This window comes from Erpetoichthys calabaricus, chromosome 5, assembly GCF_900747795.2.
Source record: "Erpetoichthys calabaricus chromosome 5, fErpCal1.3, whole genome shotgun sequence".
In the NCBI taxonomy this organism is placed as follows: domain Eukaryota; kingdom Metazoa; phylum Chordata; class Cladistia; order Polypteriformes; family Polypteridae; genus Erpetoichthys; species Erpetoichthys calabaricus.
In genome coordinates, this window is record NC_041398.2 from 10,697,157 (window position 1) to 10,720,716 (window position 23,560).

General features: G+C 39.1%; 1 protein-coding gene across 1 annotated transcript in view; it reads right to left on the minus strand.

Annotated features, from left to right (window-relative positions):
* The window catches only part of LOC114643414 (uncharacterized), a 1,023,859-nt gene that overhangs the window by 936,097 nt on the left and 64,202 nt on the right, over positions 1-23,560 (minus strand). The window lies entirely within an intron of this gene.

Below are 23,560 nucleotides of genomic sequence, written 5' to 3' on the forward strand. Positions count from 1 at the left end.
ACTGTTATATTGCTTACCAAGTACTCCTTCACAATATTTCCGATATCTTCATTAAGATAGACACAGAGAACACTTCAGAACACACTCTCTTCTTAAATCAATGTTGTCTCTCTATAGGAAAATAAAACATGTTGACTAGTAACTTACAGTGTATGAATATATTGATAAAACAATGGAATTCTCAAGTTACAAGGACAATGCACACCAAGTCTGTCAGCAAACGTAGCTATTCAACAAATCAGATAGCCAAGAAACTCATCTCACACACACACAATATATACTGTATGTGTGAACTATAAGAAGCACTTGTCCTTGAATCACAAATTCTCTTGGCTTTCTTCTTTGCTTTACATAGAAAGTTGAGAATTCACACCCCTGCTAAGGAAAAATTGCAATTACAGCACATGAACAGCAAAAATGTTTTCTGAGATAACTTACAACTCTAAATACAAGAGCTACTATTCACTAAACCTTCAACAATCTATTTCCTCATAAAAGAGAATTATAAAACCATTCAACAATCCTTTACAAGACAACTACTCAAGCAGATTACTGGCCTTTACAGCTATATTGACTTCCAAAAACTTAAGGCTATAGTATGTGGATTCTGATGATATTTTAATTGATAATATAAAAATACGGGATGCTTGGTAACATTTCATTGCACGTCTTTAAGCAACAAAATGGCCACAATCCATAGATGATTTTCAGGATTTTGTCTTCCAGAAAAGAAAATGGAACAAACAAAATGTTTCAAAAGGGATAGTAATGTACAGCACCTTTGCTGCTACTGCCATTATGTTTCCGATCTTCCTTCCAGTAATCCCTCCTTTGCTGCTGAACACCTTTATGAACTTATCAGAGTACTGATCAAGTTGAGCCATAAACTTTGACTGCAGCGGTATAGTGGTAATTCTGGTAAACTCTGCATTAATCTGAAAATACAAAGCATGTAGAAATCATAATTATGTTTCTAAAATCTTGCAAAATTTCAAATACTTTGCAAAATAAGATCTTGTAACAATGGACACAAATCGTAACAAAAGTAGGAGTGAGCAAGTCTGAAGAATTGTGTATGTGTATAACATACTTTGTACAAAAAAGTATTAAAATTTTACATATAACATATACACACACACACTTTAAAATGTTATACCGTACATCAAAAAAAATACTTACTTCGTTTACTTGAAACAGAGCAGGCCATCTCTTCTTGAATTCTACAATCATAGGCTTGTCCCGAACAACCTCTTGCCTTCTGTATGAGAAAGTAAGCTCCATTTTTTGCCTCACCACATTATCATTTTTCCTTTTTTTAACTTCCAATAGAAGTGCTACCCTTTCATTTTCTAAGCTCTCTTTGGTTCACCATTTGGAAAATCTGGATAGTAGTTTACTTCTGCCCTCCTTGGTTTTTTAATATTTAGCGCAGGTCTATTCTGGCTTTGCGATTTGTGCTTCAGGGAGTTGACACAGACCTCAGGGCACCCAAGTTTACAAAGCTTTGTACGGAAATTGGCCATCTTATACTTTAAGCTCAGCTTCCAGCCTTCATAGCCAGTGTGTGAGCCTTGCTCCCTCAAGCATGGATGGGTTTGAACCAATGCTGCAGCTACTTTGCTAATCTGCACATCACTTGGGTATGCTGAATATCTTATAATTTCTTCAGCAAGCCCGTCAAGAATATTAGATTTAAGCTTTGGGTTAGGAATTAAATGTGTGCCATCAGATTTGAAATGTGCATTAGCTCTTTCAAGCTGTAACTCTGTATCATATGAAAAATGAGGTATGATAGTGGCATTTGGCCAAGAACTAGATCTTGATTCGGGAGATGATAAAACAGTGTCATTAGTATCACAAGAAGAAACCGATACAGAATCCTCTGATATTCTTTGTGATGGTGAAGAGCCTGCAGACTCACTTGTTAAGAATATCACTTTTAAAGTGCTTTTATCTTCAATTTCATGTACCGATGTCAAGTTAATGTATGTGTTGTTGAAGTCAGCATCCATGTACTGGGGCCTAAATTTTTCTTTCAGCCCAAAATGCGAAGTTATCTCGAACATCACACCTTCCAAAGAATCTGGAATCCCAGACTTGAGAATCAGCTTTCTGGCATCATTTTCTCCAAAGACAATTCTTAGAGTCACTGCCATTTTTAACTATGCTGAAATAAGAAGGGAGATAAATTAAGTTTCAGGGTTTATTAAAAATGTAAATTTCAATTAATGAAAGGGTTTAATACAAGTGACTTTAAAAAACACATGTGATTTACACATTTACATGATATTGCAACAACCCTAGTTCCCTCCAACAATGTAGTCATTAAGTGGATAAGGATCAGTCAATTCTTCAAGCTCTATTAGGGCAACCTCTCCGTTAGGAGACATTGTTAACTGAAAGGCTCTGAAATGCTCTTTATACCATGCACGCAACAGCTTCACTATAAAAGCTAACCTGTTTTGAACAAGGCAAATTTGGAGAACTTCTGCAAATTCTGGTAATCCACCAGTGGAACCATAAGCAACCAGCATGCCTTTTCTGTAGCTGATCCCATTACAGGACGCATATTTAGCAAGATGAACCTGACACACATCTGGGTACTTTTGCTTTAGAGTTAGTATCACATCATTATTTAATATATGAACTGGAACTGTTGCGATATTAGTAACCTCCAACATGGAATTCTTGAGAGGGTTTAAATGCAAATGATATGCAACCATGAACTGATGTTTACTCGATAAAGAAAGTGTTATGTTCTTAAAACAATTCGTATTTCGAACAACCTGTTTAAAGAATCTGTGTTTAGCCTCAAACCGCATTGTCCATAAATTCACTAAAGGCCCAAAGAATCGAATTAGCTGAGGATAATGTTCCAAATAATGGTGTTTTGGCAGGAGTTTTATGTCAGGAAACAGTTCAAGGTACCTCTGTCTATGTTCAGAAATTTTACTTTCCAGGTATGCTATAGTCTCACTTGTATGAACAGTGGCAACGACAAGTTCCACAATATCTTTAAGGTCTAAAAGAACCTGCCAAGCTAATTCATTTTCAGGAACTAGATGTGCAACCATAAATGGAAGAAATCTGAGTAAGTTCCAATTTTCGTGTGCATTTCCACCTATAGTGTTTTTGGAAGTAAAAGTGTGGGAAACCACATGTGGCTTATTGGTTCTGTCACTCCACTTGTATGGAAATGTCTGAATTATTCTATTCAGGCTGTCTAGTGTGAAAAACGCCTTTGAGATCAATACCTTTAAGCAGCGAGCTAATTCAACTGGAACAACACCCTCAAACAGATCATGTACAATATCTGGAGGATAGCCTGTACTAACGTGAAAATGAGAAAGGTGTTGTGTTAATACACACTTCCTTTTCACTCCACAAAGCATTGATCCATTTTCCTCTACAGATTTAATGTGGGTGTTGTAGGTCTCCTTATTTCGTAGGCTGAAAGCACCTGTCTGAACATCTTTACACTGAATATCAGACTTCTTTCCAATACAAAATCGGCAAATATATTCCCCTGAGAAGTTTTCAATAAGGCCAGCAATACCATGCACACCTAGATTGTCTGCTATGACACACTGGACTGTTCCTTTTACAAGTTCACCAAAGTGAGAAATAAAAATGCCTTGCTCTTCTAAGGTAACCAAATCTTGTAAAAGAGGTTCTAACAATTTGTCATACCCATAGGTCTTTAAATCACTGCTCTTACACAGAATAGCCAAATAAATTGAAGAAAGGGCTGAATGCGAGCCTAGAGGTAAATTACTGAGGATCCAATATACACCGCAGAGTTTATGTTTTCTCCTAGATGTTCCTAAGGGATTGCAAATTTCAAAATCATCAATATATAATATTAAACTAATTCGCAATTCCTCCCCTGAAAGAAAGATATTTTCCTTGAAGTATTGACCATCCCATGTGGTCTTATACTGCATGTGATTTGCATGATCTACATTCTTCTGAGCCTTTTGACTTTCAACTAAATTTTTAATCACATCATTATGATTGAGTAACTGCTGTAAAGATGGTAATATTGGAATATAATGAAATACTCTATTTTTATTAGTGTCTAGAACAAATTCAACAGGCTCAACAACACTGAAAAATTCTTTGTAGTACTGCTTACGTTTGAAACTTGAAGCAAGGGGACTCCCTTTTCCAATAGCTTTTACTAATGGATTTGATGCACATACAGCAGTAGCAAACTCTTGAATGACAGACTTATCAACTTGTACATTTTTTTTCTGGAATATTTCAGAAACAATGTTTCTGGTAACAGGAACAGATGCAGACGTTAGTAAGTATGCAAGCTCATCCAGGATCTCATCAATAGCTACAGCTGGAACATGTACAATATTTTCTAACTTTAATAAAACTAATGCTACCTTTTGCTCAATAACTTTTGGCAGATCTTCTATAGGGTCAGGGTCAACAACTTCACATGAGAACGAATCACATTCAAAACCTGCATCACCAGAGTTTTCTGGCTTATCACATGCAGAACTACTCTGATCAGTCACTAACTGATCTGCAATTAACTGAGTATCTCTTTTCTGTAATTGTGCTGTAACAGAAACAACCCCAGGTTTAAAATTATTTACGGTATGTGGGTTGTGCTTTCTATTTTTGTGTGAATGAAAAGTGCCATAAATGTTAGTCTGAAACGTACAACCAAGAAACATGCAAGTAATCATTTCATTATTTCTCAGATGTGAACCAAAGTGAATAAAGTAATCTAGCTCTGAGGCAAGTTCATCACAAGAACATAAATCACAGTGGAACAAACATATTTCTACAGTTTCAGGCGATTCTTGCGTGCCATGGGTACGGTATATGTGACACATTACATTTTTCCATGTTTTGAATGTACATGGACAATCTGTATATATACATGGATAACGGTGGCTGCGTCCATAATGCCCATGTTTTAGTCTGTAATGTTTTAGCAAGTGGTACCTACTTGATAATGTTGCACCACAGTCCTTGCACTTCCACATTTAAATCACTGAAAAACAAAGAGGCGATTTTGCATTGATGAAAATATCAGTCAGGTAATCATCTACACTTACGTTTATACCTACTTTCCCATATGACTAACTGATCAATCTCCATTGAAGAATATCACACTCAATAGACGTTTAACAAAAATACATACAACTTAACACAGCCTTAACCTGCTGCTTGATTAGTGGGAAAGTTAAAACAAATTTCCTAAACTGGTTTTAAGTGCAGCTGCCCTCAATGATAATAGGACTTCTTAGCAAAACAAAACCATAATGTAGTCTAAGCAACAACAATATATTTATAAACTTAAGTTGTACAGTTGTAAAGACATGCTTATTACTCACATCCCATAAGGATAACAAAGATACAATGGGAAATGCAATTTGTTACTATTACGAATAAACAGTAAAGTTCCTAAAATATGTTCATCCAAATTTAGAAATATTTGGTAATTGCAGTTGACAAGTTGTCCCAAATATTTGATTGTTTCCTACAGTACCCACGAATACCAAAAACAATGTTTTTTGTTCGTAGGAAATGGTACTTTAACCTTTATGCTTTTATAAAAACAAAAACAATGAAAAATATTATGCATACAGCCATTTAAAATACAAGTATACTTACCAATAGTGAGAGGTTGCCCTTAATAAAGTCAAATTACTGTGAAGTTAAAAAAAGAAAAATAGAAAATAAACCTGTCAAAAATCACAACACAAGAGCCCAATTATCTTGCAAATTAGACATCTATTCGAAGTATTTTACTTCATTATTTCGTTCATATTTGCCATCCTTAGATCAAAATAACACTATGCATGCAGCAATGTATTTTACTAATAGCCATCTCGAGAGGTATACTTTTATTTATGATGACAAGGAAAATATTTGAAGGGCATCTAAAACATTGTTTTTAACAAACACATACAAAGGTAACTTATTTTTTTCCTTAAAACTAGTTGCTATACAGAAATTTTACTGACGAAGATTATAAAATTCGGATTAGTAATAATTCAAATTAGTTACTCTAAGGCTGAAATTTTCCCCAAAAATTTTTAAATATTTTTAAAACATTTTAAATATATTTTAGATTGCTGAAAAATAAAAATGCATAATTCTATTCGTCTAATTAGAATTGTTAACCTTTAGCGAATATTTGCAAGGAAGACAACAGCAACGACAAGTCGGAAAATTCTCGAATACATCAACACTCTTGGAAAATGTGCCTCTAGGCAAATTAGCGAATAGTCGCTGCCAACGGCAAATGACGAATTATTTGAGAAAATAATTCAAAGTTCCTCAAAAAGAAGAGTCGCGCAATTACTGCTAGAAAGTTCGTAACAGAAACTACTTTGAAAATAAAACCGAGAGGAAAATAAACACTCATAGCACGAAAACCTTTTACCAAACAGTACCTCTAATAAAAGCATCTTTTAATAAAAATAAAAAGTAACATAGTACAAACTGAATATCAATATTCAATACTTATATTTGTGATTACAAAATAAATTACGAAAATAGATTCTAAATTGCCCCTAGTGTGTGCTTGGTGTGTGGGTGTGTTTGTGTGTGTCCTGCGGTGGGTTGACACCCTGCCCGGGATTGGTTCCCTGCCTTGTGCCCTGTGTTGGCTGGGATTGGCTCCAGCAGACCCCCGTGACCCTGTGTTCGGATTCAGCGGGTTGGATAATGGATGGATGGATGGATATTTATGCACTTAAAAAATAACATTAAACAGCGGACTGCAACACTTACCAAACTCTACGCCACGTGGAAAATAAACGGCGCCCTACTGACGTTTGCAATGCGACGCACTTTTCTGCACATGCGTGTTTGGGCGTCCAGTGCCTTAGTTTAAAACAAAGAAGTTCATTGGTGTTGTTTGAACATAAATTAAACAGATTTATATGATATCTGAGACATTTGGGTTATTTTAAATAGAAAATAATACGTTGCGATGGAAAACATATATATTTTGGGTAGAGTTAACTTAAAATAGTTTCATAATAGCTACATATGCCAAGATTAATTTTTTTGAGGGTACCGTAGATCTGGACCTGCAGTTGTGTGCCAGCAGGGAGGTTTACAGGCTGGTATGGTGCCCACTAATCACACTTACACTAACACACATTCTGTCATTAAACTGCTGGCCGATATCAGTGGTGACGTCTGGTGCTGAGGCTCTGTAACTGGATGATATTGATTAGCATGGGAGTCATAAAAGCAGAGCTAATGTTTGTGAGGCGCCACCTGTTGGAAAGACAGAAACAAAGTGACTGGACAGATACACACACAGACACACAGACACTTGTCCTTTTATTAAAGAGAATTAATCATAAACAAGAAGTCCTAATATCATCAGAACATTCAAAATATGAGATATGATCAGAGGAATTTACAAATCAAAAATTACCAAATGAACAGATTTGACAAATAACAGTCGTCCATATTTCTTTTTTTTGGTGTGTGTTTTGATCTTTTTCGATTAATAAGCAATTCAAATTTTACAAACTGTAAAGTATTAATTAGACATTTATCTCTGTGAATGTAACACCTAATCATAATTAACTAAAGATTAATCTAAAATAAGTATTCTTTTACACATTAATTATTATTAAACCAAATTGTCCTTCAAGGTGATGTCAATATTCAGAATATTTTTTAGACATCACCAAACACTTCACATCCTAACTTCTCATGTGTTTAATATGCAGAGTGGCTACAAGAGGGAGCAGTTTGGCTCCAGAAGAATCAGCTGATGTCACAGCCCTGAAAGTCACAGGAATGTCACTAAGGTGTAAGTCACATGACACGCGTCTGAGTTGACAGCACATGATGAGGGCCACAGGAGCTGACGTGGAGTCGATTATCAGTGACTGGCGATGTGTCCAGTGTGCTCATCGACTTTTAAATGACATTTTGCCCTGAATGTACCCACCTACCCACCCTGCTGACTGACATTTTCATTTCATTAATCCTGAGCTCTAAAAGTCTCCAAGTTCAGCAGGAGACGATCTCAACCAACACAAACATCCAGATGACAGGACAACATGGCTGTCAGCCTGTAGAATTTGAACGACTGCCAGTGTGCAGCTGTGACGAGGACCTGAGTGACCAGACAGACCAGTGGCTTTATGAGGTGACACAGTGGGGACTGAAGCAATGGCCGAGGTGAGAGGAGAGAGAAGAGGGCAGCAGGGCTTAGGTCAGCAGTGAAGAGCTCATCAGGTGACAAACTGTCTGATGAGCGAGTGCTTAAAGAATCAGACGTTAGTCACACATCGAGATACGGATTTGATCAACGAGGAATACAATCTGTGATCACAGGACGGCCATCAGTGTGTGACGAGTCAAAGAGGAGAAATCAGGAGGGAGGAACAAAACTGACAAACACACAAGTGACACACTCATCTGACTCACTCTGTCTCAGGTCACTCATCTCACCCTTTATCACCCTGATGCTCTTCTCTATCATCCTCACCCCTCACTCTTTATTCACCTTCTCCTCTTCCTTTTAACCCCTCAGGCTCCATGAAGATGACAGATTTAGAAGTCATAGTCACCATCTGCTGGTGAGGCCTATAATACACAGTGGGGGGCTGTCAGCCTGGGCCTTCATTAGCTTCTTCACACAGACTGATGTCAGGTGACACGCCACTCCTTGAGGGGTCCTGAGGGAATTGGAAATTAATCACTGGAATGTGTTTGTCAGTGGAAAGATTAAAGTGTCCCCAAGTGTCACATCTGATTGTCACTTTGAACACCGACAGTGAAGGTGAAGTCAGTCAGCTGACTCGTCTCCTTGAGGTTGGGTGACAGTGGGAACAACAAGGAGGGAGTGCAGTTTAATGTCTAACGTGACACCAAGTGACTCAGTAAAACACCAAACTCCATCAGTATGGCCGACATGTGACTGAGTGGTGAGTCCTCATCTTTAGACATTCACAGTGAATTCATTCAGAGGTGACAGACCACCGGAGTAACTAATAGAGGGGCAGACAATGTCTGTTCAGAGGCCAGCACTCCTGTCACTTCTGTCACTCTGTGCTCCTAAATCGTCACTGGAATGAGGTTCTGGATACTGAGACAGACATGTGGTCCTGCTGGAGCAGCACTACAGAAAGGCGCTATATAGACTGACTTAACAGGTGACATTCAGTGACACTCAGAGGACACAGCAGTTGGGGTGTCATCCTGAAGGACATATGGCTGTGAATCAACAGTGACCCCTGCTGGTCAGACTGGTATTTGTAGGTCTGAGGTGTCACCGCCCCTCACTATGACACACACACCTGATTGGCTACTCAGACCCAATAATAATGGAGACCCTGACAGCCGCACTCGCCCCAAATTCTCATCCACAAATTCACTCACAGAGGTGCTGACCCCCCACCAATAGTGTAAAATTAATTTTGACCCCAAACTGCAAACACAAAGACACCTGAGCTTGTGGGGACATCAAGTGACTGGTGGAGGGTACTGGTCAGTGGTCACATGGTGTCAGATGGCCTATAGTTACACTGGAATGAAGATCAAGACAAAACCCTGGATAGAGGGGCTCAGTGAAGGAGGTGTTGAACCTGTGCAGGAGGGTCATTGTGTGTGAGACGCTATAAAATGACAGAGAGCCAGCAGGCCAGTCCAGATACACACCTATTCTGGGGCTGTAGGGGGCGCTGATTACAGTCTCCTGGTTATTGTGATACACAGAGTACTGGGGATGAGAACACAGCAAACACCAGGACTTGTCATTGTATCCAAGGCTGCACTCATCACCCTCTCCTTTCCTGACAATTCCTTTATATGCGACTCCAATTGCCACACAGTCTCTACTGCACTCCACCTCCCAGTAACAGCGAGTCCCAGTCAGAGCCTCTCTGCACAGAACTTCAGGCAACCAGTCAAATCTGTCAGGATGATCAGGATATTCAGTCTCTGTCTCCTCACATATCACCTTCTTGTTCCCTTCAGACAGACGGAGGACTCTGTGTGCCGTGTTGATGTCCAGTGTGAGGGGACAGAAGTCTGAAAGGAGAGAAAAGAAAACGAGTGAGGAAATCTGGGAGTGTGTAACGGAACTGGGGGCGGAGCACAACACAGACAATTAACAAGAACCAATCAGGAGCTGCGCTGACCAGACACTAATAGTAAAGAGCTCATCTGATTGGACAGAATCTGTGGGGATTAAAAATTAAATCATAAAAAGACAACAACAGACAAGAAGATATTGACAAGAGTTTTGACAAATAGATTGAAAACAAATATTGAGAATGTAATAAAAAGAAGAGCAGACATGTGTGGTACAGCGGAGAAGTGCAGCAGATAACCGGTGTGTCTTAAGAGACTGTATTAATGTCAGGAGAGAGAGAAACCTGCATGTCGCAATATTACATTTAGATTTGGAGAAAGCATCTGATAGAATTGCACAGAAATATACAGTGAAAATCGTTTAACACGAAACTGAGGGGACTGAAATATTTTTAAATGTTAAAAGAATTTCGTGTTAAAGGATATTACAAAAAAAAACATACAGTATATTCAACAAAATCAAGTTTATTAGAGTACATTTTATTTACATAGATATGTATATATGCATGTATTTAATAAAAATGGGAGCATTCTGAGATCTCGCTTGTTTGAACCAAACAAGTAAAGCCGTCTCTAAATCCTCGTGCTTGGCCGTTCTCATCCATTTTCGCTCTGGCTCAAACTTACTCCGTTCAAACATTTCCGTAATTTGCTCTCTGTTTTTAATTACTGTATGGTTGATAATGTGGAGTTAGCAATATGAAAATCATTACAGATTTCCGTTTTTGTCTTCTGTTTTTGATCAACAGCCTTAAGAAGCTCCATCTTCATTTTAAGCGAAATAGCAGTTTGCTTTCCCCCTGAGCTCTTTGCCATTGTGGTCGTAAAAAAATTCTTCTAAAATAGAAAAAAAAAAACGCGAACCAAACTCACTGATTTTTACTCACACTGCGATGTACTCGTCACCGAATTCCAAAGCTAATTGATGAGAGATGAAATGTTTTTGTGTGGCGTTTGTAGGGGTGGAGGGCGAAAGTAGCTTAGATAAACAAAATTGGCTCGTGTCACAGGCTATTCCGAGGGTATTTCAAAGCCAAGTTAGCCTCCTTTCTACGAAACATGTGAAACCACATCTCTTTCATTTCACACCCCTCTTAAATCTCGCCTGCGCGGCTGGAGTTTTCCGTATTTTGTTCATTCCCAGAAGGGAAATCTTTTCGTGTTAAGCGATTTTCGTTTCGTGTTAAGAGAAAAAATTGCATGAAAATACATAGTAGTTTGTCGGGACCGTTGTATTATTTTGTGTTAACCGATATTTCGTCTTAAGCGTTTTCGCGTTAAACGTATTTCACTGTATGTGGAAGATACTCCAAAAAATGGGAGTTCATGAAGGGTTTCTGGACTGGATTAAAGTAGTCGATAAAGATATACGAAGTCAGATAAAAGAAAATAACAAACTAACAGAGGAGATACAGGAGAAATGTGGAGTAAGACAAGGGTGTCCATTGTCAGCAGTGCTGTTTATTCTGTGTATAGAGCCCTTATTAAATAAAATTAGGAGGGACACAAATATAAGAGGAGTTGAAGTACCAGGAAGGGGGGGACAACAAATAAAAGTGTTTCCATATATGGATGACATAACAATAATAGTCAGAGATACATGGAGTATAAATAAAGTAACAGAACATACAGAAGTGTTTATGGAGGGGGTCAGGTTCAACTTTACACCTAAATAAGAGGGAATGCGTCCTTTGGGGGAAATGGAAAGAAAAACCACAAGGAAGAATAAGGTTATGAAATGTGGAGAAAGTATTAGGGATAAGATTTGGAGACGAGAGTACGGAGAGGATGGAGTGGAAAGAAATGGAAAAAAGATCAACAAACAAACAGGGTTTGGAGGATAAGGAACTTGTCAATGGAAGGGAAGATATTGGTGATGAAGGCAGTTATAATCCAAAACTATCATACTTAGCAAATGGTTTTTAGTCCACCAAAGAAAATATTAAGAAGAATTATAAGAACGTGTTTTGTGTTTCTATGGGGGTCAAAATGTGAAAAATTGGCAAAGAGGAAGGTAATGAAAAGGAGAGAAAATGGAGGGAAAGAGGATCTGAATATAGAAAGGGAGTTGGCTTTAAGACACACAGCAACTGTTGTTAATATGGCGTTAAATAAAACGGGGAAATTAGCGGACATGATCAGATATCTGCTAGGCACAGAAATGAGAAAAGCAAAATTATTAGAAATGACAAATAGCAGACCCATTGCCTTTAATATGCCAACAAATTATAAAACAATAGTAACATTTGTTAAAAGATATTCATGAGAGGAAGAAGATCTCAAAATTTGGGAAAAGAAAAAAGACCTAAAAAAATATAAAGGAAAAGACGAAACGGTACTAAAAATCCAAAAGCTCACTGAAGAGCAAACAAGAAAAGTGTGGCAGCAAAATGAAGACAAAGAATTAACAAATAAACAAAAAGACCTCAGGTGGGTGACATTACATGAAATCCTACCGACGCAGGCGGCCATGTACAAAAGGAGAGTCACGAAAAGTTCAATATGTCTGAGGGAGAACTGCTGAGAGGTGGAAACACCAGAGCATGTGTTTAGGAACTGCAAAAAGACACAAGATGTGTGGAATGAGGGGTTAAAGGAATGGAAAGGGAGGACAGGAAAAGAGAGGATGACAAAAGAAGGAGTGTTGTATGGTTAGTAGGGAAGGAGTTAAATGTAAAAATGACAATAAGGGAATGGAAAATGATCAAAATAATAAAAGAAAATATGTGGTGGTGGAAGAATGAACTGGGGATTCATAACAGGAAAATAACAATACAGAAATTATTACAGAAATGGGAAAAGGAAGGAGTGGAAGAAAGGAGGATTAAAGAAGGACAAGGAAACAAATGGCCTTAAAAAAGGTAAAGACCTCAAAAATAGAATTAAAGGTGGAGATAAAAAGGGGGAAAAAATAAAAAGTGTCACGGTGGTGAAATGGTGACAGGTGACAGTGAATTAGCAATGTGGCCAGACTGTGTGTGTGTGCTCAAAGCTAAGAGACTGAAAAGAAAAAGGAAATGAAGTGAAAGGGGACAAGAAAATAGTGTTAGTGGTAAGTAATGGAATTTAGACAACGTAAAAAACAAAAATAACAACAGACAACAAAGAGAAAGGCAGGCAAGTCAGTCATCTGAAAGTCATCTGAGTCGTCAGAAATGATAATAAACAACATGAGGTCACCACTGAGGTCAAAGGTCTAATGGACTGTCCACACTGACCGCTGGCTTTATTAAATGACATGTTTTATTGTCACAGTCCACCTCTTAAATTTAAAATCAATCCACTGTCACACTTCACAACCACATCAATTATTTGTGTAAAAGCTGCAATCAGTATTTACTATTTATAATCTATCTATCTATCTATCTATCTATCTATCTATCTATCTATCTATCTATCTATCTATCTATCTATCTATCTATCTATCTATCTATCTATCTATCTATCTATCTATCTATCTATCTATCTATCTATCTATCTATCTATCATATAGTGCCTTTCCCATCTCTCATTGTCTCTCTCTTTCTTTCTTTCGTGTGCTTCCTGTCATCTCTTTTTATTATTTGAATGTCATTCTTATCCAAGGTGACTCTCATCATCTCAGATTCCATTGTTTCCTTTTCTTTTCGTTGTCCAATCAGAGCCCAGGCAGGTGAAGTGACTTGCTGAGGTCACACAGTGGTGTCAGTAGTGGGATTTGAACCCACAACCTTAGGGTTTGAACTCCAAACTCTTCACCACCACATAACACTGCATTTTCTCCTCCATTTAAACTCTCCTTCTGTTCACTCGGAGGTCAGCTTTACTCTGGTGGTCTCATCAGGGAGGTGCGTTACACTTCTATGGACCCTCAAACATCTTGAGAATATTAGCAGCTGTGCTCACTGGAACATGAAGCTCTGTGGAGGTGGTCTTGTAGTCATCACCTTGACCATCCTTAGCTGTGACCTTCTTCATCTCCTCCTCTTCACTTGTCCTCATTCAGTGTGAGGTACATAAGGACACAACACAGCAGAGTGAGGACCTGACTGAGTGACTGAAGACCCCGGTGACACTCATTAGAGGAATCAGTCAGCTTGAGATGTCACGACAGTCCAGTGGGGTCTTTGAACTTCTAAGGACCCCCAATAATTTTCTCTGCCATTTCATTTGTTTTAATGTTTAAATTTTGTGAAGTTGAGAACTCAAAGAAAAGTGTCTGCTCAGTGGAGTAAAGAATGGAGGATGACGAGGACTTTTGTCAGCTTTAACTTATTTCACATACAATTGTGCTTCATTTTTAAACTAATACTGTGTCTGTATATACAGTCGTGTGAAAAAGTAAGTGCACCCCTTGAAATGGATTTTACTTTTCCCCTTTTAAACATTTCTGACACATCAAGACTCGGGTTCAACAGACGGCTTTGGTGATTCACTGCCTGAGTCTCTCTATCCCATAATGCACCAGTCACAGGACCCCCATCACTATCAGCCCCTCAGTCACACAACACTCAGACTTTCATGTTCTAAGCCTGTCCTGCTCTATTAAAACTTCAATGATTTTTATTGTGATGATCCCTTCAGTCAAAGCACAAACTCACATTTTAAAAAGTCGTCTCTGCTCTGAGGTTCAGGAGGCTGGAGGGCGAAAACTGGAGCTTCATGATCTGAAAATCAAAAGAAAAGAGAAGAAGAATGGAAACTGTGAAGATGGCATTGTGGGATCTTAGTTTAGTTCCTATACACGTAGTACAAATGCAGAGGAGTTCAAATAAAACATTTATAAAATATACAAAGGCTGGCAAATTAGGCCAAATGTCGATTTGAATATTCATATTAATAATAAATATACAGGGAGTCAGAGAGTATTGAGACCCCCTCACTTTCTGCACACTTTACCGTGTTGTTGATTTAATTTTAAATGGATTAATGTGCCTTTGTGCTCATCAGTCTACACTCAGTAACCATAATGACAAAGTGAGCGCAGGTCTTCAGAAAGGTCTGCACATTTATTACAAATCAAAACTGAAACGTCTCCTTCCTAGAAGTATTCAGACACTTAATTCAGGTCTTTGTGGAAGCCCCTTTGGTGGTCTTCATGACTAAGTGTCTCTACAAGATTTGTACTCCTGTATTTGGTCAGTTGATCCCATTCTTCCTGGCAGATCCTCTCAAACTCCTTTAGATTTCAAGGTAAGCGTCTGTGAACTCAAGGACACTCAGATTTGTCACAAAGCCACTCCAGAGTTGTCTTGGCTGTGGTCTTCAGGTCGTTGATCCATAGCCCAGTCTGATGTCTCAGGTTTTCTTTAAGGTCCTTTCTGTATTTGACTGCACTTCTCCTCCTCTCAGTTCTGACCTGTCACTCTGTCCCCATAGCCTGGTGCTGTCACCACTATCTTCACTTTAGAGATGGCATTAGGCAGGTGGTGAGCAGCGCCGGGTCCTCTACAGACATTCTGCTTGGTCTTCTGTCTATAGAGTTGAAATGTTTGTCTCTTGAGATCATTGAATCTTTCCCTTGATGCTCTCAGGCTGTGATTTGTCTTTTAATCGAGAATATCTTCTGCCTGGCCACTCTACCATAAATGCTTGATTTGTGGAGTGCTGCTGAGATGGCCGTCCATCTTACAGTTTCTCTCATTTCAGCAGAGGAATTCTGAAGTTCTGTTACAGTGACCATTAGGTTTATGATCAGCTCCCTGGTCAAGGCACTTCCTTCCCAATTACTCAGACTGGCCAACTCTAAAAAGTGTCCGGGTGGTTCCAAACTTCTTCCATTTCCCAATGCTTCATGCCGCTATGCTGCTGGGACCACTCAGACCTTTAGACCTTTGCTCTGCTCTACTCCTCACCATAATTTGATCACGGAGGTCTACAGAGAGTCCTTGAAGTCCATGTGTTTGTGTTTGTCCTGACATACAATGTCATAAATATACTGTATTTTATACATATTGACAAGCAGGTACAGTATTGGACATCTTCAGACCTCCTTCTAGTTAAGAAACCACACCCTGAGTCGAGAGGGTGCTGCTCTTGCTAATGTCATCACTTCAGTGAGTTCATAGGCCACAAGACGAGTGACGTCACTTCCACAGCCCACTAATTAAGGTCCGTCTCTTCTGTGACACCACTATAAAATGTCACCAGAAGTGGGTGTTCATCACAGATCTGTGACTGAGGAAGACGGAGCTCCGACTCCCAAGTGACTTTAACTTGACAGCCTTTGATAGCAGCAGACGTCATCATGGTGCTCCGTCTTTGTGCTTTTTATTTCATCTTCATCATTAAACGGGGTATTTCAGGGTGGTACCCCAACTCTTTGTGCCCACTCTCTGCTTATTTTCACAATACACACATACAGTATATGTCTAATGTGGTGGACGGCCGGGATGGACCCTGTGCCCTTGGCTGCTTGAGCTTAGTTTGTGTTTAAACAAATCGCTGTCTTTATGTGTAAACGTACGTAATTCATAATTTATAAAGTGTGTTTTACTCTGAGGCTGCACTCACTGAAATGTTCAGGTGGTCTTCAAGTACTCAGAGTTCTGACGCAGTCCTTCCAATTTGCTTATCTTCACCACCAACATAAATCAAATAAAATGCTTTTGGTGTGTAAACTCCTTTTAAATGTCGGTGGGAGACATGACGTCTGAGAAAACAACAGCAGGCATATAAAACACGAGAGCCCAGGGGGAGCACAGCTGAAAATGGATGAACGTGAACTTTTAATGTGGACTCCATCCAGCAGAATGTAATGGACAGAGAAGACAGCAGGAGCAGATTGAGATGTTCTGATATTATAAAGCACTGACGCTGAGCTCAATTTGATTCCATTAACGTCTTCACTGTTCTCAAATAAACAATTCATTTGTGCGCTGAGTCGGCTTAGCCATTTAAAACACATTTCTGTTCATTAATCTTAAGTTGAGGAAAGAAAAGGAAATAAAAAGAATCTCAAAGTTAAGTGAAAAAAGGACTTTCTAAGAGAATATGTGGAATAAGAATAAGGAGTATAACATTTCAAGTTAAATTTCTAAAACTTCTGATTAAGAACAACTGATTATTTAGAGAGTTTGTTATCACTCAGCTAATGACTGTGAAAGGCAATATATAGTAAAAAATAATAAACAGCAAAGGATGGCAGATAAATGTTAAAGAGCAGGCCTTCTTCAGTGTCCTCTTATTATCACTCTGGTCCTCCTAATGGACTTTAATAACAAACACAATGTCACCAGACGCTGTACCTGATGGACTCCTTGTCATGATGACCCACTGGCTGATCTTCTCCAGACTCTTTGTCAGACCTGACAGCTCCTTTCTCAGGTCCTCAGATGAGAAATCAGCGGTGACAGTGAAGCTCAGCGAGTCTCCATCAGCAGGAAGGAAACAGCGAGATGAGAAATTCTGAATCAGGAGAGAAGAGGGGACAAGATTTCAGAAAGGAGACATTAAAAAGTAAGTAATGCTGATAAGAGGGGGCTCTTCTGAATTAAGGATCAGTGTGGTGGGCAGTCAGCGTGGGTTTAGATGGTGAGAACGCCTGTCATTGACTTGTTGGTTATTTATGAGAGAATATTTGGTGGAGTGTAGTGGAGCATCAGAGATTATCAACCTTAACCTTCACACAGGACTCCATGAGAGGTGAGTCAAGATAAAGGGACTGAGGGGTCAGGTGGGTCCAGAATTTACTTGGCACACAAAACAAGGTGTTGGATTTTTATGGTTCTGAGACAAACTTAATTAAAATAAATAAAATGTAAAGACTAACACATGTAGGGAGAAAGCTCTTCAATACGATTATAGAACTGAAGGTCTGCAGCTCAGAAATGTAACTTGTGAGGAAATCCTGGGAACCTTTGTGTCTTCATCGTCATCATCATCATCGACCATACAAAACAGACAAAGCTACGGCAAGCTGAGTTATTTAGCAGCCACCTTATGTGGAGTATACATCAAGAAGAGAATCTCACTATCATCTGTGAAACACAGTGGACATCAGGACTATTGTGTGGAGTGTAAGAGAAAAACACACGAGATAGATGAGAGATGAGAGACGAGACTGGACTTTGGGGTCTGAGCTGTGAGGAAATGCTGAAGGATTTAAATCTCATCAGTTTAACTCTTTTAGGGCGGATGTCGACTTTTGTCGACAGGAGGGGTTGAAGGCGAATGTCGACAAAAGTCGACATCCAGGGATAGGGGGCGACAATCAGCTGTTAATGGCGACAAATCTCACTGTCACGTCACAGGCATTCCCTCTGTGCTTGGAGGAATGCTAGACTCGTTGACTCGGCAACTAAACCTTGCGTGTGCGTGAGTTGCGAAATGTAAACAAATGCAAGATGGCACCGACATGTGAAAAGGCAGCGAAGCAAGTGCAGAAAAGAAAACACTTGGCAGACGATGTTTTGCGCATTATCGCGGAGTCGGACTCTTGATTTTTCAGAATCGGACTTTATTTGCAGTGATCAGGAGATCGAGCAAGAGAGTTAGAAGCAGGCATCAGCTGATCAGACACCAGCCGATGCCGCGCGAGCGGATCTGCTGCCAGTTGAGTGCCTTTGCGCAGCCGATGCATCTACGGCAAGGTTCGCATGGGATAAATACACAGACATTGATCCGTTGAGAGCCGATCTGGCTACCGGAGTTTACAAGACGGCATGGCTTGCTGTTGGACACGACAGATCACCAGCTGCTGTACTTCAGGCTGCTCTCTCCTGATGCTGCTTTTCATCTACTGTCAGACGAGACAAACAGGTAGGCAGAGATTTTTTTTGAATCGCGGGCTGCGTTTGCATCGCATTCTCGTTTTTCAAAGTGGAAACCCACAACGAAAGACGAGATGAAGCGCGCTGTGGCATTACAAATAGAGATGGGACAGAACTGGTGATATAACTTCAGGGAGCATTGGTCCAAACGTGTTTTGTCCCCTGGTGGCTTAGGTACGTGCTGCTGCAAAGTTTTATTCACTTCTGTAATAAACAGAAGCAAATCCCATGGGGTGAGCCAAGCTATAATGCCATACATAAAGTTCATAAAGTTTCAGAAGATGAAAAGAGGTGACAATACGGTTTTCATGCAGGCAGAAAACTTGGTGGCAGTGGCATGGCATGATGGCAAATGGGTGACTTGTCTCTCTACAGTACACACTAACAATATATGTGAGAAAGTGCAGCAACAGACAATTGAAAAATAGGCACCAAAGCAACACGTATTGTAAGGAGTGCAATGTGGCAATGACTGAAATTGGCTGCTTTGAGCGAGATCAGACTTTGCTGTGTAAAATGTATGTGATATGTATGTGAAATCATAGAGTATGCAGGCTCATACAACATGCAAGACAGTAACATTTGTCAAAAGTAAATATTTTTGTTGATTTGATATGTTAAACAAATGCTTTGTGTTCTTTTTTTAAAAAATGTTAGTTTTTGGAAAAATATTCAGCCCTGGGAGAAAACAAAAAAAAAAATTAGCCCTAAAAGAGTTAAGGATGGAGACATCAGGATGTGGCCTGGCAGAAGAGATGGCACCATTTTTTATTAGATGTCATCTTTTACACTTCATAAAAAATTCACTTTTTCATGCACACAGCTGTAGATTAATCTGTCTGTCATGTACATGAAGTTAACAACTTTGAGATATTTGTAAAAAGAATATTTGAAATGTTAAGGAAACATGAAAATAGTGGCCTGTTCTTGTCATGTTGTACAAACTCCTCAGTTCCTTTCAATTTCTCCCTAAATGTTCTCCTGTTCCACACACCCCAGTCTGCTCAGACTCCCTGTGAAGTGTCGCTCTCACCTGTAGGAAGTGGATATGGTCCTTGGACTCTGAAAGCTCCTTCAGCTCAGCTTCTCTCCTCTTCAGCTCCTCGATCTCCTTCTCCAGTTGCTCCATGACTCCTTCAGCCTTCTCCATTTCTCTCTTTTCTTGTTCTCTGATCCTCTCAGTCAGTTTCCTGTGGGCTTCCTCAATGCACCGCATCAGAGCAGTGAAGCTCTTCTCATTTTCTTCCACCTCTCTTACCACAGACATCTGAATAAATAGGATAAAGATTTAGAACTGAGTCACCTGATAAGAATAACCAATCATGAGGCACATTTGTTCTTATTTTGATGTTGTGTAGGACAGTTTGAATTGGCTGGAGTGACTGGTGGTACTTTATTTGCAGAGGGAAGGTCAGTTGCAGACTGACTCCCAGACAATATGTTCCCTCCATTATGCTGAGTAACATCAACACTCTGCTGATGCTGCAATTAAGAAGACTACAGGACTCTATGAGATACGCAGTCATAAAAGGCTTCCTTTTGAAGGATCTTCAGAGCCATTGGCACGAGCTGCTGTGGACACCTCTACTGTCTTGTGAATACTTCATTTGACCTGCGAGTTTGTATAAAAGTCTGTCTTTATAAAGGACATCTCCTGCTCTGCCTGAGGTTAGGAGTGGAGTAGGACAACACACACCAGGAATAAAGAAGAGTTGTGAGTCTTTATTTCCATGTTTGATGTATTTCTACTTCATTTATTAACTTTGCATTATTACTAATGAACTTGCTATTGTAACTATGACTAATACTTATTTGATGACACCTGCTGGGGTGTTCTATGTGGGAAGTAAATGTGAGGTTAAAGGTGCCTGCTCTCCAGGAACACCAACCAAAAAGCTGGAGGTGTTCTTCTGTTTTCAGAAATTTGCACATCTGGACAATGACTCAGATAACTCGGTGATAGAAGGCAAGGATGAGAAGACCTAAAAGGTCCTAAACAGCCACTAGAATGAGGAAGAAATGATAATATGAGATTTATTATAGGGGAATTTAGATGAAGCTTTATTCCAGATACTGAGAGTCTCATAAGGTGTTTTGCCTTTTGGTGCACATGTGGAAAACCTCCCTGGTGGGCTGGATAGGCTCCTGGTTGGAGCAGGGAAGGAAGGATCAAGTTGTCTTTGTCACATGTGTCCCGTTCTAAATGAACAATTATAATAGGATGGGTCAGACCACCAGTACTTCAATACAATTTGAAGACTTAGGTACAAAGCTGAGAAGCAGTAATGACAAATTGATCAGAAGTTCAGCCTATGCCACACATAAGACTGAGGAAATTAGATAGATAGATAGATAGATAGATAGATAGATAGATAGATAGATAGATAGATAGATAGATAGATAGATAGATAGATAGATAGATAGATAGATAGATAGATAGATAGATAGATAGATAGATAGATAGATAGATAGATAGATAGATAGATAGATAGATAGATAGATTCACAATGGCCAACATAGAACCTTTATATAATTAAAGATTTATTCTTCATAAAGTTGTATTCCACATACTCAGACAGTCATTTGAGCCAAACAAGCCAATGCAAACAAACAATGTTTCTGAACAGAATCCAAAGACAGTTGTTGTAAAAAAAAGCACAGGTTGAAAAATCCAGAAAATCACAAAAGCATAAGGCACAGCTAAAAGAACACAAGAACTTGACAAACTCGCAGAGCACATTCACAATTGAATCTGTGGGAGACCCTCTGAGTTTATAAGGTGGAAGAGAAGCTGCTGGTGGTGATTGGCAGAGGGTCCACCTCTTAGTGAGCCAAACACAAACCACATGAAACATAACATGGGCAGCATAAAAACTAAATCACATACAAATAATAAAGCAGATACTCAACCAAATCAACATTAACATAAATAAACAAACAAAACAGACATGAAACAAGACTTTGAACAACATCTAGTGGAAGGAATCTTGGATGAAAATGTCACAGTCATCATGGATGTAGAGAGGGGATTTCATGCATCAGTAATAATCAGGAATTCTAGGAGGAAATAACAAAAGCAGATGAACGTAGAAACATAAACTGAAGTGAAGGTCGGTCTGTGAGGTTGGCTCTCCTTCACTTGTTCTTCTTCAGCTGTCACTTCTGTGTCTGGACTGGACTACACAGTACTGAGTGACACATTTTGCCCCGCCTACTTTATTTGACCTAAAGACACACCCCACCGGTCTGGACCGGCTGTGTTTAGTACATTAGTACACTGGATGGTGTTGGTCTGTTTAAGGTGAGTCTGTGTTAAATAAATTAGGTTGGATAAGTTTGGTCTGTCTGGGCACAGAAATGTGTGTGAAGAGTCTGGGCATCAGAGAGTGTGGTATTTTGAACACTCTGCCAGCTCATTACAGGGCCAGAGCTACACTAGTGATCACAATGGAAGCCAATTGGGGGTTTCTGCCAATTAACCAAACTGAAATGTAAGGATGTGGCGGAAGATCTGGAATAACTGGAAGAAACCAACTGAGATACTGGAAGAAGTGGTAAACTCTACATGGAAAGTGAATGGAGAACAGTGGATCTGAGATTCAGCAGATGCCACCACTGGATAACCTTACTGTATTTGTGATAAAATTTGGAGGTGTACATTATGTAAAGTCTGTACTCAGTCAAACAGTCGAGATCCTTAAGTTGTGAAGTCTAATAAAACTGAGAAATACCAGAATAAAGAAGAGAAGACCATTACGATAAACAGAACAAATCAAGGATATCCCATTTCTCCAAATCAGGTATTGTACAGGAAAAGACAGGCTCTCAAATCAGAATGTGATCTCTTGATAAAAAAACAACCTAAACAAAACTCATTTTTAAATTTCAACATCATTACGGTGAACATGGAGAGAAGGCTAATAAGATCTTAGCTCAACAATCCACAAGCAAAAAGTTTGCAATGCAATAACATAAATTACCAGCACAACTGGAGAAAAAGAAATGAAGCCTAAAAATATAAGTCACACATTTAGCAAGTAATATAAGTCTTTATATTCTACTCAGTTTAAAGAAGATTAGACACAACAGCAGGACACTCTTAGTGAAGAGGAACTGGACATTTCTCAGACACTGCTGGATGCTGTAAACTCACTCCAAAGTGGGAAAACAACAGGCCCTGATGGTAACCATTGGAATTTTATAAAGATGTTTTCAACTAAGTTAGCTCCACTATTATTAGCAAAGTTTACAGTAGCTACACACAACAAAAATCTACCCAAAAAACCTAACAATTTTTCCACACCTCCCACTCATTTCCTTTTCAGACGAAATCCTGATCAGTCCTGAGGAGTGGAGTCCTGAGGAGAAGCAACCATAGCAGGGGAAAAGGAAATTCTGCCTATTTATTTATTTGTTTATAATTTATTTTTCTAAATTTTCAGGAATTTTGGCCTAGCTCTCTGTTCTTCTCTGATTTTCTGGGTTGCAGTGTGAATCCTGTAGGGTAATTTTTTACTTTTTAAATTTTTTTTGTTTGTTTAGATTTCTGTTTTAACTTTCTAATTTTTTTAATTATTTTTTATTTTGACTTTGAAATTCATTTGTTGAATACTGTTTGAGTCTCTACTGAATAACACCTGGGATTCTGTCAACAGTGAAAGGCCATGAAGGACACCACACAACATTTTCTCTAACTCTCACTTCTCGTGTCCCTA